We start from the raw sequence: 6,214 nt of genomic DNA on the forward strand, positions 1-6,214 counted from the left end.
ACACCTTAACAAATGTTAAAAGAAAAATGTTACTAAATCTTCAAAATGTAGTAGTGTTGATCCAACTGAAAATGTAGAGAAAGATGAGATAATGGTTGAAGAAGATGTGGCTGATGTTGCAAATGTACTAGCGAGACTATCCATTTAAAAAGTTATCTTTTATGCATACATTGAATTTTGATGTTATGCATGCACCAAAATTTTCTGAAAATACGCCAATACAAATTATTTTGTGATTATTATTATTATTATTATTATTATTATTATTATTATTATTATTATTATGATTATTAGATTTATTTTTGCTTTATTATTGGTGTAGCCCCAATTATTGTAGCTGGCAGTGAATTTGCCGTTGAAATGAAGTTTAACTCTAGGGAGGCTGTTATTGCATCAGTTAAAGAGTATACCATCCAAAGAGAAGTTGATTATAGGATATATGAATTAGAACTAACAACATTCTGTACTAAATGCGTATAATACGGAACATGTTGTGATTGGCTTATCAGAGTTACTCTTATGGAAAGACAGTATTGTTGGGTGATAAGGAGGTACAATGGTAGTCACATGTGCACTAAAAGTACCATCTCTCAATATCATGCTAAACTGGACTTTGATATAATTGTAGAAGCGATAAAGCCATTAGTTGAAGCTGACCCGTCCATGAAGGTGAAATCTGTCATTGCTGAAGTGCAATCGAAGTTCAACTACACGATAAGCTATTGCAAAGCATGATTGGCAAAATAAAAGGCAGTTGAAAAAATATTTGGTGGGTGAGAATCTTCATATGAAGCTTTGCCCACATAGTTTGAAGCAATGGTTGCAAAAGAACCATCAGTAGCTGTTGAGTACGAAACTACATATAACTACCGAGGGGACGAGTTAGTTGAAGATCTCCAAATTCTAACACGAGTCTTCTGGACTTTCTACCTGTGCATTAAAGCATTCAGAATTTGCAAGCCAGTGGTCCAAGTTGACGACACACACACACACACACACACACACACACACACACACACACACACACACACACACACACACACACATATATGGAAAGTATAAATGAGCTCTTAGTTGCAGTATCACAAGATGACAATGGGAATATCGTGCCTCTTGCATTTGCCCTAGTCGAAGGTGAGACTGCCGATGCCTAGCACTTTTTTCTTAGCCATTTGCGAACACATGTGGTTAATCGAGTTGGTGTTTTCCTTATCTCTGATCGACACGAGTCAATTATCTCAGTTGTAGGTCGTAGTAATGGAGCATGGGAATATCTGAGAGCTATTCACATGTTTTGCATCCAACACATAGCATCCAACTTTCTGAGGAATTTCAAGGCGCCACTCATTCAGAAGCTAATTGTTAACATAGGCTATTTTAGAACAATGTGTGAATTCAATACGCGTTACAAGGAAGAGAGCTGAGGCTGAGGCTCGTATAAGTGTAGGACAACTATTCTATGAATATGCAACTGAGAAAATTCTGTCAAATCAGCGCTCAATGGGGAACATCCAAGTTAACTTATTTGATAGGTAGAACGAGGTCTTTGAAGCGTGCAAAATGCCTAGTGGTTTGGAGTTTGCAGTAAACTTGTGCCTTCGGCATTGTGATTGTGGTGAGTTTCAGGTGGATCGAATTCTGTGTCGCCATGTATTTTTCTGTTGTGCAAACTAGTTCCTAGATTGGAAATAGTATGTGCACGAGGTTACCCGATGGGAGAGATCCGAAAGGTATACAAAACCTGATTCAGGCCACTAGAAAACCAAACAACATGGCTTGTGCATCAAGGACCAAGACAAATACCCAATCCCCACCTTAAGCGAGTGGCCAAAGGTCTCCTAAGAAAACTCGTTTCTTGAATGAGATGGATATTCGTGATCTATATGATCCTAGGCGTTGTAGGTTTTGTAGAGGTGAAGGTCATAGTCGAAGCAGATGCACGCACCGTGGTAATGCTAGTGCTAGTAACTGTGTCAATGAACCTTGCGGTGCCTGTGTCGACCTGTATGCCTCACACATGGTAAATGGCTGACCATATGGCTGTAAGAAAGGTTGGGTGAAAGGTTGTGCATATTCTTGTGTGTATGGTGGGTAAGGTTGTGAATACAATTTGGTGGATAATGTAGGTATGGTTGTGAGTATGGTGGTTGTATGAAAGGTTGGGAGGAAGCTTGTGCATATTTCTGTAAGTACTGTGGGTGTGGATATTGTGGTGGGTATGAATATGGTTGTTGATATGGTAGGTATGGATATGGTGCGTATGCATATGGCTGTGAAACGAGTGGTTGTTCTTGCCGAGGTGGTCCTTATTGTTGAGGTGGTTGTTCTTGATGAGGTTGTTGTTCTTGCTGTCCTTCTTCCTCTTGCTTAGCACGCTCGGAGAGTCGCAGGTGATCACCAAATTTACCAATATACTAGTCCATGTATTGGTCGAATGATAAATAGTTGTCGACATGTTCACTTGTTAAGACACACACAAAACCATTTAACTATTGTGAGATCCATACTGCATGTTCTACGCCCATTTTTTGGACCCGTCAGCACTATGTTATGGGACACTCTAAGTTTCATAGCCTCATATGGGGGTTCTTGATAAAAGCCAAACTGTCTTCTAATCCTATCAGTCGGATGCCACTCCACAGCCTTAAAACATATTAAACGTACAGTTGCACTCTAAAGATTTTCACCGTTCTTAATGTCAAATGGAATAACATGAGGCGCAACCCGGTTGGGACTGTATTCTCCCACACAAACTGTAAAAACAGATCAAACCTCAAAGGTATAAGTGCACCAGTCATCAATTTAATTCAATATAACAAAAGGTCTTAGCAACAAAACACGTACCTCATCTGGAGGAAGATCGTCCAAACTTCTCCTGACATTAGAGGTTGTCCAATTTTTATAGTGCTCAATGGTGGGTTGATAATCATTCCACCTGGCATATTTCATATTAGGAAGTAATTACTACAGCAAAAATAACAAAATCGACAACTTAGTTAAATATTACCTGCGAGCGAGTGAAAAGCTGGTATCCACCGGCAGAGGCCTTATTGTCGGCGTTCGTATCTAGGCCCACACAAGGAGCAATGCCAGAGGATCATCTATGTCCTTGCAATCATATCTCAATGCCTGACATAACGATTGATACATGTGTGCAAGGCAAGCAGAACCCCAACTAAACTTATGAATTTGAGAGAAGTCACGAAGCAACGGCAAATACTTCCAGTGCACAGAGATTCCAGACTTGTCACTAAATAATGTCGTACCAAATAGACACATTATGTGACATTTCACATAAATCTCCTTACTTACTTGATCAGTCAAATGTTGGTGCCATTTTAGGGTGCGAAACCATGCCAGCTTGATTCTGCTTCCTTTATGGTCGTTTGGCCCAGGAGCAATACCAAATCGGGCTAAGCACTCATTTTCTAACCCACTTATAGTGTGATTAATTGATCCAGTCACTAGCAAACCGTCAGTTCGGAGTCCAAAAATCATTTCAATGCCCTCCAAAGTGATCGTGCACTCGCCGTGTGAAAGATGAAATGTGTGCATTTCAAGATGCCACCTTTCAACCAGTGCATCTACAGTTCGCCTATGAGACATGATCCTCCCAATTTGAGATACATAATAAAACCTGCTCGCTCTCAGTTGTTCTTCCACTCTATTATCATATGAGTCTATTTGATGTAAGTGTCTCATGTGCAAATTTTTTGAACCCTAAAAACAAAAAATAATAATTAGCAGTAAATCACCATAATCAGTCCATGACTACTATTATATTGAACACTTATTTTAAATTACTACATATTCTAATAATTGATGATTACTAAATAAACTACTAATTATTAACTACTACCTTAAACACAAAAATTATTTACATATACAAGATGTTAAAGGTATTTTGCAATATGGTACTCAACACTTGTGATGTCACGTTTTTCTTTCTTCTTCTTTTTCAAACTTTACATTAAAAAGAACATATGAATAATTAAAATATTTTTTCTAAAAAATATAATTAAAATAATTATTAAATAATTCTATTTTTAATACATTTTATAATAATTCAGATTTAATTAAATATTTTAAGTAAAACTAAAATATAAATTAATAATTATTGAAACTAATGTTTTACGTAAATTAAAAAAATTTCTGAAAATTATTAAATAATTCTTTTTTAATTCTATTTTTTTAATTAATAAAATTATAAATGAATTATAAAGTAAAAATATTTCTTAAAAATAAGACCAAACATTAATAATAATTAACTATTAATACATAAATAATCTTGTTTTTGAAAACAGTAATTTTAAATAACACTAATCCTAATGCTAACACTAACACTAACAATAATTAATTTACTAAAACTAACCCTAACACTAACTAACACCTATACTAACGCCGGTACTACTACAAACAATTAATTAACTTATTATGGTTTAATTATTCTGTTGGTCTCTATATTTTTGCGAAATTTTCAATTAGGTTCCTATACTTTTTTTTCTTTTAATTAGGTCCCTGCACCAATTTTTTTTTAATTGAGTCTCTACACTTTTTTTTCCTTTTATTTGAGTCCCTGCACCAATTTTTTCTTTTTTAGTTAGGTCCCTATACAATTAAGCCAATTACCACCAAGAGGGACCAAATTGAAAAAAAAAATTTTGGTGCAGGGACCCAATTAAAAGGAAAAAAAGTATAGGGACCTAATTAAAAATTTTGCGAAACTATAGGGATCAACAGAGTAATTAAACCACTTATTATTAATCGACAACAAAATAACCTAAAAAATTTTACAAAACCTTACACTATTATTTTAAAAATTTTTTCACACTTCCAATTTAAAAAAAAAAGAAGCAATAACCAACGCATACAAGTATTTACCTGAATGGCTTTTGTTCTGGTGTGGCTTCTTAGCTCCTGCTATAACTCAGTATAGTCTTTTAGCTCATGGTATAGCTCGTCCTCCCAATAATCTTCCTTGTGATTATTGCTGGGATGAGTTATATATACCTCGGCCGTTGTAGAATAAAGGAGAGCGGATACCTGTACAAAGTACTCCAACGTTCAAGTTAGTGTATGAGAGATAGTATTTAAGTGAAAATGTAGAATGAAATAGTTTTTTTCATACCTTTTTTCCTTATGCTTTTACTATTTATAGGTTAAGTGCTTATTGTTACTGTTTATCGGTTATGATTTTGATAAAGATTGATATCATAACGTAACGGTTACATTCAAACGAATTTATAATGAACCAGTGTTGAAATATAATTAGCATTAATTCTGTTTGTAACGGACTTATTAGAATCAATGCCGACTTATAGTGAGCATTTGACTGAATTGTAGCTTGTCTTGTAACAGACCTATTAGCTTTTGTTTAGTTGTGGTGACTGGTGAGTATGGTGCTATCATTTTGCTTGTTTTTGGTGGGTTTGCTTATTTTTTGTTGGGTAAGAGTGATGGTGTACAGAAATCGTGACGGTTTCATTCCTTGGTAACGGCGCTAAAAACTCAATACGCACGTTCATGATCTTATTTCTTTGTCACAACTTCGCACAACTCACCAGCAAGTGCACTGGGTCGTCCAAGTAATAAACCTTACGTGAGTAAGGGTCGATCCCACGGAGATTGTCGGTTTGAAGCAAGCTATGGTCACCTTGTAAATCTCAGTCAGGCAGATTCAATTGATTATAGAGATTTAATAATTAAAACATAAATAAAATATAAAATAAAGATAGTGATACTTATGTAATTCATTGGTGAGAATTTCAGATAAGCGTATAGAGATGCATTCGTTCCTCTTGAACCTCTGCTTTCCTATTGTCTTCATCCAATCATTCATACTCCTTTCTATGGCAAGCTGTATGTTAGGCATCACCGTTGTCAATGGCTACATCCTGTCATCTCAGTGAAAATGGTCCAATGCGATGTCACTGCATGGCTAATCATCTGTCGGTTCTCGATCATACTGGAATAGGATCCATTGATCCTTTTGCGTCTGTCACTACGCCCAGCACTCGCAAGTTTGAAGCTCGTCGCAGCCATCCCTTCCCAGATCCTACTCGGAATACCACAAACAAGGTTTAGACTTTCCGGATCTCAAGAATGGCCGTCCATGGATTCTAACTTATACCACGAAGATTCTGATTAAGGAATCCTAGAGATACTCAAACAATCTAAGGTAGAACGGAAGTGGTTGTCAGGCACGCGTTCATAG

This window comes from Arachis ipaensis, chromosome B10 (genome assembly GCF_000816755.2).
Source record: "Arachis ipaensis cultivar K30076 chromosome B10, Araip1.1, whole genome shotgun sequence".
In the NCBI taxonomy this organism is placed as follows: domain Eukaryota; kingdom Viridiplantae; phylum Streptophyta; class Magnoliopsida; order Fabales; family Fabaceae; genus Arachis; species Arachis ipaensis.